The sequence below is a fragment of the Cynocephalus volans genome, chromosome 13 (assembly GCF_027409185.1).
Source record: "Cynocephalus volans isolate mCynVol1 chromosome 13, mCynVol1.pri, whole genome shotgun sequence".
NCBI lineage: Eukaryota > Metazoa > Chordata > Mammalia > Dermoptera > Cynocephalidae > Cynocephalus > Cynocephalus volans.
This window is the reverse complement of record NC_084472.1, coordinates 92,264,015-92,275,997: the sequence shown is the minus strand read 5'-3', so window position 1 is coordinate 92,275,997 and position 11,983 is coordinate 92,264,015.

Genomic DNA, 11,983 nt, shown 5'->3' with positions numbered 1-11,983 from the left:
AAAAGGGCAGAGTCTGGACCTGTGTGCTCCTGTACGCAGGAAAATATATAACCTTGGACACCCAACCAGTCTAGACTTTCCTTCTTTGAGATTAAAAGGTGGTTGAATTAATGATATTGAAGGACTCTTTCCATCTTAAATATGATTAGGATAGGTAAATCCTGTGGAAGATCAAGTAACAGTGAGGTAGGATGCTTGACAATAATATAGCAGATATCATTTTGTGATAAAAAGAAATGAGGTACTGATACATGTCATAACATGGTAAACCCCCAAAACATTATGCTAAGAGAATAAGCCAGATGCAACACTACAGGTTGTTTAATTCCATTTATGTGAAATGTCCAGATTAGGCAAATCCATAGAGAAAGAAACTAGATTAGTGGCTCCCCAGGCTGGGGCAACTAAGAGGTGGCAATGGCTAATGGATGGGAGGTTTCTTTTAGGTTTAATGAAAATATTCTAAATTTGATTATGGTCGTGATGCATAACTCTGTATGTATAGTAAAAGCCATTTAATTCAACTCTTGAATGGGTAAATTGCATGGCATAAGTATTATATCTTGATAAAGCTGTTTGAAAATCATGTAAGCTTTAGGGGTGCCAAAGACAGACTCTGGAAGTATTAAAATGGTTTTCTTTTACTCTGATGCTAGTCACTGGTTAAAGATTACTTGATTTTCCTCACTAACAAAGATGGCCATTAGTGTGGGATATACAATGTAGATTCACTTCACTTGCTTTCTTACTGCCTCTTGTCAACTTTTTGCAGTACCTTTACCTGCTATTGGTGTTACTGTGTTCACTGGTTCTCATTTGACAATGAAGTCTTTATTGCTGAGTTGCTTACATTCTAACCTATGCTTCTGTCTGCAGCCACTCCCACCTATCACAATCACTAATTGCATTCTATTTCTACAATGAATATCCCAGCAATGAAAGCTGGAGAAAAGGTGATTCACAGATAGGCAATTGTAACACATGTGTTTGCTTGGCACATGTGACATCTAATTTTATCCTTACAGTTCTGCAGTGATTAGAGGGGATATTATCCCCCAGTTACAGAAGAAGGAACGAAGGACCAGAGAAGTTAAATGTTTTGTCTCAACTCAAATGACTATTAGTTGCAAATCCAGAATCAGAATGTAGTACTGTCTGATAACAAAAGCCATGCTCTTTCTTTCACAATGCACCAACTATTTTACCAGAATGAAAACATCTACCCTTTTGGAATGCCCTGAACTTTTAAAATAGAGCTGTTAAGTAAAACCTCCTAGCAACAGAATTAATACAGAAAGCTTGAAGAGAAACTGAAACTTGAAACATCTACCTAACAAAGAATATAATTAAAGGACTTTTAATTTTACAAAAAGATTCAATACAGAGTGTTTTCAGAAAGAGAGTTCTCATATGGGTATAAAGTACAATTTAATTTACAGAAGTCAGAAGAAATTTCTGTGTGGAAATATAAATCAGAGAGTCTAAATTTAAGTCCTAGTTCTTCCATTAGTTACTTGAGTAAATACTGAAGTCTACAGGAGCTGCAATTTTCTTAATAATAAAATGTGAGTTTAAAAATTATATTTCATTCATTCATTCATTCATTCATTCAATCATCAAATATATGCCTGTGTTCTTCTAGGCTGTATAAATTCCACAATGAAGAAGTCATAACAAAATCCTGCTTTGAGGTCAACTGCTGGTTTTCCCTGAGTTCTGTTTCCAGCCTTCTCGTGCTCTGCTCTTTGTCACAGGGATGGACGTTTCCTTAGTCTCTCTCGGACATTGGCTTTAGGGTAAGTTCTGACTATAGGAGGTACCGGCAGAAGATTAGGGAATAGCAGGTGTGTAAACACCAAATTATTTCCCCCACATTACCATCTTCAGTGAATACTGATCCTGTCAGGAAACCCCACCACGATTCTACTCCTGGACAGACTATACCATCTTCCATGTCTCTGCAGCCATAAGAGCAGCAACAAGCTCCACTGTTGCTGATATTTGGGTGCCTTGTGACTCTCTTTTTTTAAAAAAATTTTATTTATTTATTTTTATTTTTATTTTTATTTTTTATTTTATTTTGTCGATATACATTGTGGCTGATTATTGCTCCCCATCACCAAAACCTCCCTCCCTTCTCACTCCCCCCCTCCCCCCAACAATGTCCTTTCTGTTTGCTTGTTGTATCAACTTCAAGTAATTGTGGTTGTTATAACTTCTTCCACCTCCCCCCCGGTTTTTTTTTTTTTTTTGTGTGTGTGTGTGTGTGTGTGTGTGTGTGTGTGTTTGATAAAACTATATAACCTATAGATCCAAGGAGCTCTACAAACACCAAACAAGATAAATACAAAGACAAACACAAGGCGCATTATAACTACATTGTTGTGCATTAATTATTCAGAGAAACTCTTAAAAACAATCAGTTAAAAAAAAAACAAAAATGAGGAGTACTGGTGACTTTTTATCAGAAACAGTGAAAGCAAGATAGTGCAGAAAACAACAAGAGCAAAAGCCCATCTCAACCTAAAATTCCTCATCCGACAAAAATGTCCTTCAAAATTGAAGGTGAAACAAAGACATTTTAAAGAAAGTAATGGGAGAATCTGTCACCAGCTGGCCAACTCTATAAGAAATGTTAAAGGAAACACTTCAGTCTGAAGTAAAATTACATTAGATGAAAATATGAATCTGTATAAAGGAATAAAGAACAACAGAAATGGTATATGAATGAGTAAATATACTTTTATTTTTAAAATTTCTTTAAAAATAATAGATTTTTAAAAACAAAATAATAACATGTTGAGGTCTTTAAAACATGCAAAGAAAATAAAGTAAAAGGTATGAAAAAAAAAATAGCCAAAATTATGGGTTAGGGGCCAGGGTGGTTGGAAATAATGTTGTAAGGTTCTTTCTTACATTGTATGCAAAGTGCTTTAATCTTACTTAAAGTTAGACTGTATGAAGCTAAATATGCATATTGCAAACCTTGGAGCAGCCACTAAAAAATAAAACAAAAAGTTACAGCTAATAAACAACAGAAAGCAATTTTAAAAAACCACTCTGATTCTACAAACAGTATCTCAGCAACAAATCTATTCTAATTGTTAAAATGCACCTGCTTATGTGTTATTCAAAAATTGAATTAATTCTTGATTCTTCCATAATTCAAACATAAAATTGTAAAGAGTACACACATGATTTTTAGTTCTAGTTGAGGAAGAAATACTGGAAAAAAACATACTGGTGAACATAGGTGCAACTTAAATACCCTTTAGTAATTTAGTTCCATGCCTCAGAGATTCCTGGTCATTTGACCATTTCAACTCTCTTCATGGAGTTGCTTCTTTAAGTACATTATAACCTTGGGATTCCTATAGTTCCTGTGTGATACCAGGCTGTCAACACTAGATGTATTAGATTTTTGAAGGCCTGTGATGTTTCCATGGCTGTGTAGGTACAGTATTTAGGTGTTCTTCGGTTCAATAGGTTTCATTTTATTCAAGTATAGGTCTGATTAATGTCAACTTTCAGTGTTCAATATACAATGCACAACACAATTTTATTTTGGCTTCTGTCTGGCACACAGTCACAAGGTTGGAGAATTTCTATGTTTTTGAAAAGAATTAAAGACCAGAAAAGTCTTTAATTGACTTGACAGAGAAACAAGTAAAAATAATAAAAATAATAAAAATAATAAAATTATAAATTGTTTAGCTGACATGAAAACAGAAAACCAGAAATTTTTGTTAGAATTCTTATTTCATTTTTCTGTAGCTCTTATAAGGTTGAGGAATACATATCCATACATTTGGGATTCCTTTGTGAAACACAATAGGATTTCTGTTTATCTTGGCATGTTTCATTCTGAAATTTTACTTTAAAAAATACAGGTTACGGTATTAGATGTAACACAGTTTTGGCAGCATTTGACTCTATTTATTACATTTTTAAGGAGTTCGTGAATAGGAAAGGATTAACCTTGGTAACACAAAGATTTTTTAACTTGAATCTTAGGTCAATTAGCATATCAAGACAACATTCATTCATAGCAGAATGAGCACTATTAAAAATCTCATTTATACTAAGTGCTGTGAGGAGCACTTTCATGCACTAAAGGCTCATATCTACATGTGTATATTAAAGTCTGTATGCTAGTATATTTGAGAGAGAATATTAAAGGTAAAAAAAATGAGATATGCTGGAGACTAAGAGGAAGAGACAGAGAGAGAAAGAGAGAGAGAGTGCAAAGTGATTTAAAAATAATCTACTTTCTTTTGACTTTATGATTTGGGTTTTAAATCATTAGAACAAAAGAATATGGATCAGGTCATTGTGACAAATTTAGTTCTCCCTTTTGATACTTCTTCAGAGGGCTAAATGTGCTTCAAAAATTCTGAATGTGGCTTGCCAACCTTGGCTCACAAATTCAGTTAAAGAGAGACTGAGATGAGAAGAAAGGAAGGGACATTGAAAGAAACAGAGATTAAAAAAGAAAATCATAACTTGTTCTTTTTCTTATCCCACCCATCAAATGAAAGTTAAACTTACATTAAATTTTCTCAAGAAAAAAATAAATAAATAACCACTGAATATTCTTAAAGCACCTGATAGTTTTCAGATGGTTGTAAAATATGAAATAAAAATTGTTTGCTTGTCTATATGCATGAATATGTGCTGAAGATATTGAATGGAGAAATTTAGTTGATTCCAAGTATATTTTTAAAAGAAATAATTCAATGAGCCAAATAGGTATAAGTAAATATATTATTTGCAAAATCACTTATATTATTACAGAAAATGTGAAAATTGAAGAGTTTCCTATATTTTTACTAGTGTGAAGCAGAATGTTAAAAATTTTCCTATTCAGCATTTGATGCATTGATTCATTTAGTTACATATGTACTGCATCTTAAGATTGAGCATGATTCATGTACCTATTTTCTGAACACAAAAGTCCAGCATATAATTTATACGTGCTAAAATCCTGATCTTTTCCTAAAGAGGTTCTAGAAACAGGAAAGGCCACAATTTTGAGATTAGCTACCTTTACCAGGTATCTGTTGTCACACACACAAGCACAAAGGCTGTGTAACAAGCACACAAACTCAGTGGCTTCAAACAGCAGTCACTTCCTATTTCTCTCAAGTTCACAATGTTGATGGCTCTAGGCAAGACAAGGAAGGGAAGTTATAGTCTTAGTTAAACAAACTCAGATATGCAGCCAGCCGAGGATTGGCTATTTGGGTTGGGTTGGAGTCCTCAGATGTAGCTCTCTTCTGCATATCATTTATTTTACTCCTGGGACCCAAGGACTGGCTGGGGCAGAGGCACCACAAGCCTCTTGAAGCCCAGCACACTGTCAATTCCATCTCATCCTATTGGCTAAAGCAAGTCATATTGCTGAACTCAGAGTCATCTGTTGTGGAAGGAATGGCAGAGTCACATGGCAAAAAGGAAGATACAGGGAAGTGACTAAATGGAGTGATTAATGCAATCTATCTACCTGTGCTACAAATGTAAAGACCTGTAAGACACACTTGAGAATGTCAACCATGCAGAGTCCACGGACATTAAGAGTATCTACTTCTCAAGTCTTTGTAATTAGGTCCCAACATTCAAAGCCTTCACTGGTCACATCTTTGCTTTTTGTCTATTATTTCCATGTCATGTTTGGAAACAGAGCAATGCCCTATAAGTGAATCGGTAACAAAATTGGGGAGGACTGCAGTATACATATTAGGGATCCTATTTGTACACTGCATTTTGCCACCATATCACCAATCCATGCATCTTATATTTCGGTAACCATACTAACATTATTATAATACTCTATTAAATCTTTCTATTAATTCTATTGTAAGTAGAAAGTATAAAAAAAAAACTCATCTAAAGAACAGTTTCTTTTATGGCCATTACTACCTTCTCCTTTGATTTTTTCTTGGAAGCATTATCAAAGAAAAAAAAAATCAAGATTTGGGGATTAGAAGGTAACAGAGAAAATTTTTTCCTTAACGGTGTTCGTGGAATGCAAGAATGAAAAAAACCCGGAAAAGGAAGGGAGGTTCCCAAGAAAAGTTGTATTTTGATTTTTGCTTTATTTGCTTTCCTGTATTTAGCTTGTACCACATACAATTTAAAGGTGCTTGTTTGTCAATGTGATGTTCAGATCTATTACTTTATATGCTTGCAGAAAAAATAGCAGCGTTGAAGAGTCTAACTGCAAAGCCATCAAGTATACTCTAGTTCTTTCTTACTCACAAACTCTCTGCTCTAATTGTGCCAATAAAATGTTGTGGGATATCTTATAAAATATATTCTCTTTTTTACTGTATACTTTTTAAATTTTCTTCAGCAAAATAAATGAAAACTAAAACTGTGCATATAACAGCAAATAAATATTTGGATGCTGACTACTGCTTCCTAGACTTTATATTAAAAATACTCTACTGTAATAATTTTCAATAGATTAAAATATAATCTTCTATAACAGCTGAACAGTTTTATATTTAACCAGTTTTCAGGCAGGAGAAATGGGCATTAAGATTTTTTTATTTTCAGTTATAAAATCGAGGCAATAGCATGATCAATCCAGTTAGCAACATTCCTCCAGTTTGTTTTTTTCTTTTCCTTTTTTTTAAAAATCATATGTCTTAAAATTATCAAGTAAAACACAGTGGTTGGAACATGTGAATTAAAATGTTTCATAAAAATGTCAAGAAAATGTTAGCATTAAAGGTACAGCTATATGTTTATAATTCTCTCAAAAAGGAGTGTTTTCTGCTTACTGCTGCAGGAGATCGTCTCTGAATAATAACTAGTATTTGAGGAATCTTTTATAGTTTGCAAGGCATTCCCAGCTTCATTTCACTGTGATTTCAAAACGCGATTTGTTCAAAGTTACCCAGCAAATAGGATGCAGAGCCCTCACCCAATCTTCTGGTTTTAAAAATCATATTCTCTAAAAAGCTCTATAACCTTGCAAAACACTTACCTCCTTATGATGTTCTCTCAGATTTATGTAAACTCAATTTATACCACATGCATTGGCAAGATTTCCCTCAATTGTTATATACATGATGTGTTCTGTCTTTACAACTAAATTGAGAATGTTTTTGCAGGAAGAGATCTCTTGTGCTGGCTCTTTCTCTCTCCTGTACCTCCAATTCCTTAACCACTCCAGGCTTATCATGTGCTCAATATCATTTGGTGACTGAATTAAAGAAATGATTAGTCAATATTGTAATTTACAGCATTTCATAGTTGAAACTAATTTAAAGTTTCTTTGATTTAGTACACAAGACTTAACTGTGCATGGTTGTATGTCCCTGATAGAATGTTCCTGTAGCAGTAAACGGCATTGAGTTTTTAGAATATGTGGAAGAGAGAGTCTGATCTAAGCTGGGTCTGCAGAATTTTATTGAACCGGACTATCTTTCCTGAGTCTTAAATTAATGCTCTCACTTCCCAGTCAGTAAAGTTTCTAAATCTCCTTCCTAAAAAATAAATTTACGTTTTTCTGCTCTGAATGTTGAAAAGCTTCCAACAGGTCTTGAAAGCACAGTATTTTATCTCCTGGAGTTTCAATGGACTTCTTTTTCTTAATAGCTCAGTGAAACTGGAGAATAATTACTTTTTCAGTTAATGTTAAACTGATGGCATTTTGAAATAAGAAGCTGGCAACAAATGTTGTGTCAAGCTGTAGTACGCTGAGGGGTGGTTTGGCCACTTTGCAACTCACCTCTGAAACATCAGACTTCCTTCGTCATGCCAAGTATAGCATTATGAAATAACACTGTGAGTATGGAGAAGGCTGCTGAGGTTTCTCTGCTCTAGGCATAGAGCTCTGTATCTCCACAAACTCCTACCTTTTTATGACCAGGAAGCCCTTTTGCAAAGACCCAAAGTTTCATTTTCTCACAGTCCAAGAAATATATAGATATAAATATATTAACATGAATAAGCCCTGTAACTGCTTTAACTTTTCTCTGGCTTGTTTAAAACTTGGGACAAATTCAGAATCTATTGCCACCCCTTTTGAAATGACTTAAGAAGACAGAAAAGTATTATTTTCCAGCAGTAACCCAAGTATCTGTTAACTGAAATGAACTACACTGATAACTGAAATGAACTGCACTGATAACTGAAATAAAATATAATACAGCCACCCCTTTCATATAATCTCAGCAGATATTTCAGTCAATCAGTACACTTCTGAAAATATAGTTTTTCATGAGCAAATCTCTGTGTTGAATACTGTAAGGGATATTTAGCAAAGATGAAATAGTTGGGATTACGATAATTACGTAAATAATTGTATTTGATACATAGTGGAAAGTATTAAATTTAACAGTAGATGTACAGATAAAATGCTTCATCTGTGGAAACGAAGAAGATGCGATCTCCTCTTTGAAGGGGTTGAAAGATGGTAAAGGAGGGATGGTCAGAGCCAGAAGGCCTGGGTCAGAGCTGGGTGTGAGCAGAACTGTGGGCTTCAACCAGGACAGATACACACACACACAGGAGACAAATAATCCACAGCAAGAAAGAGATTGACTCTAGCCATAAGTCTGGGATCAGGAATCAAGATTGGGATCACAGAGCTGGGAGTTCAGAGCAGGGAAGATCAGAATGAGAACTGAGAGGATAAGAATTAAAACAGTTTGAAAACAAGTAAAGGCAGAAACCAGAGATACAACTACAAACACTGAGTGGTCTTCTCAAGACACTAGATTTGAGGTGCTTGGTTTGGGCTGTTTCCTTTATGGGGCAGAAAGACCATGTGGAGAAGACACTGGGAGCAATAAAAGGTTATGCTCAACTCTGGTGGTACTGATGGTTGGGGTGTGTGTGTGTGTGTGTGTGTGTGTGTGTGTGTGTGTGTGTGTGTGTGTGTGTGTGTGTGTGTGTGTGTGTGAAAAAAGACCATCTGAGCTTCAGTCTGATTATCACCTTGTTTACGTATGGAATAAAGTGTTATGTGATCTAAAAAACAATTAAAGAATATATATCATTCAGAACCCCCAAAATACTTTAAACCCTAAGCTATTCTCAGTGGTTATGTTGAGGTTATCAACGGGTTTGAAGAGGACAACCAGATAATTGGTATGCTTTGGCCTTAGCCTTGGTTCTGTTACCTTTTTTTTAAAGAACTTTTTTTGCGGTACATTTTTCATATCATAAAATTGACCTCTTTCAAATCTATAATTCAATGTATTTTGGTAACCTTGAAAAGTGATGCAAATATCACCATAAATCCATTTGAGGACATTTTTTTCATGCCCCATCTAAGATTCCTAGTGCCTATTTACAGTTAAAACTTATTCCTACCCTAAACTTCAGGCAACCGCTAATCTAATATCTATTTTTATAAATTTTTCTTTTCTGGACATTTTATATAAATGGAAGCTACAATCTGTGGTCTTTTGTGTCTGGATCCTTTCATTTAACGTAATGTTTTTGAAGTTTATCCATGATGTAACATGTGTCAGTAGTTTTTTCCTTTTTATTACTTAATACTATTCTATTGTGTAGATATACCACATTTTGTTTATCCATTCACCAATGGCTGTATATTTAGGTTGTCTCCAGGTTTTGGCTACTATGAATAATGTTGCTGAGCACATTTATGTGCCAATATTGTGAGGATATATGTTTCATTTCTCTTGGATAGATACCTAGAAGTGGAATTGCTAGGTGATATGATAGTTTTATGTTTAATATTTTGAGAAGATGTCAAATTGTTTTCCAAAGTGGTTATATTGGTCCTCATTATCTTGATGATGATGAAGACAATATCTACTACTACCAATCCTGTCTGATGTTTCTACTACTTCTACTTGATATGAGCCAGCATTAAGTTAAATATTTCATATATATACACACACATGAGGGTACTTCAAAATTTCCATGGACAGATTTATCCTTCAATTCCATTTTTTCCTGAACTTTTTGAAGTACCCTCGATAAAACAAATCTTTCCAAGAACTTTTTGAAGTCCCTCATATATATTCTGTCCATTCAATTCTTACAAAAATTTCTTGTCATTGGTACCAATAATATTATTCCCATATGTATCTTGGGTACTTTCACTATGTTCATCATTTCAATTGCTCCAGAAATTAGTAGCCTGGTGTTTAACAAGTATACCTAATACATTAAGGAAAAAAATCCCATGTGGTCTAAAGGAGAATAGGAAGTATCAATATTTTTTGGTATTAGGAAACCAGGTAATTTATGAATAATTCTAACATCATGTGTGGCTGAATTGTATGAGGTGAGTGAAGAGGCACATTTTTTTCTTAGGTGGCCCATTTATGAAAGAAATGTGCATTTTAGAAGATGAGGAATCAACTTCATACCTGAGAAGTTCCTCATGACTGGTACTGTCCCAAGCTGATTATAACTCAAGCTTAGTACATGCCAGCTCTGTAGAGTAAGTAGATGAATTATTTGAGGGTCGAGATTCATCCTGTTTATTGTAGCACTGGTGACTAGAGAGAAATAGGGGAACAATGTGTATTTGGTTGGCCAAGTATGGCGACCAATGAATATACGCTTTCCAGAGATTTTCTCAGACATACCAGAGTTAGATCATGGTGACTACATACCAAATGGAAGCAACAATCATGGATATACAAATCACAGAACTGATTTTCTATGATGGCTTACACTCTAAATCGGTTCAGCAAGGTGGCCTCACCTTTGTGTTTTAAATTAGCCATCACGAGTTTTCTTCCCAAGACCAAACTCAATTTCTAGGGCTGTTTTTATTTCATGAAGTTACATGTAGTTGGTCTCACAGAAAAACCTAAGTTGAAGATTATCCAGTGATATGAAATTTAGGATATCAAGAAAATACATCCTACCTGCATATATTGTATCAAATGAAACAAAACAGTATCTAGATAAAGTCATCATTTTTTTCATACCAATTAAGACTTAGGCTTAGATACTAATAATTTCTCCAATTATTTTTTGTTGTATTAAGGAGCTTTAACTTAATAAATACTTAATAATTTTCTCTTTTTTTCTAATTAACTTGGAAAGAAGACTGATAAATAAGGCCAGACAAATAATTAAGGCAAAATATTGATTGATTATGACATTGACTTACTTCTTTATTAAAGCTAGAAGACATGGTAGGAAGACAGCTCCTGACTGATGTTTTTTTACATGTCTTTAGCACTTACTCAGGAAACAACTTGGTGACAAATGTCAAAAACCTTAAAAATTCTGGTGTCGAAATTTACCCTAAGAGTATAAAAGTGTATGAAAATACTAGAGAGGAAACTATCTGCACAAACAGATTAATCAGAGGCTCTTTTTTTTTTTTTTTTTTTTTTTTTTTTTTCTTTTTAGGCACTGGAGCTAACTTAATTAGAAAACAATAAGGGGATGATTAGCTATATATCAAATGACCTGCTCAATGGCATGTAAGGCAGCCATTAATAATGTTGTTGATTACAATTCTGTAGCACACAGGAAAATGCTCATGATAAAGTTGTACATCAAATTGATACAAATTGTTATATACATTTGATTCAATATGTATATGTGTATGCATATAAGCATATATACCCCCCCAAAAAAATGCATTGAGGAAACAATGCTGGAAAACTTATACCGAACTACTAACATAAGTTTTTAGGATACTACGATTAGGAAAACTTTTTCTTTCCTGTTTTCACGTGTCTGAATGTGGTTATGTTATATCAAAGAAAAAGATAAATAACAAGGAAATTAATCATTAAATCTTTAGGTTAAGAATAAGTCTTTAATTTTCTTTTCTTTAATTGTCAGTCACATTAATTGATTGTTAATCATGTGCTACATAGTATTCTTCTATACATCATGTTATTTAATTTTACTACTATTTCCATAGTACAGATACTACTACCACCATCATTTTATGAAATAGGAAATTGTGGCTTAGAGAATAAATTGGATTAATTAAGGAGTTTAGTAGAACATTGAGGGAAACCCA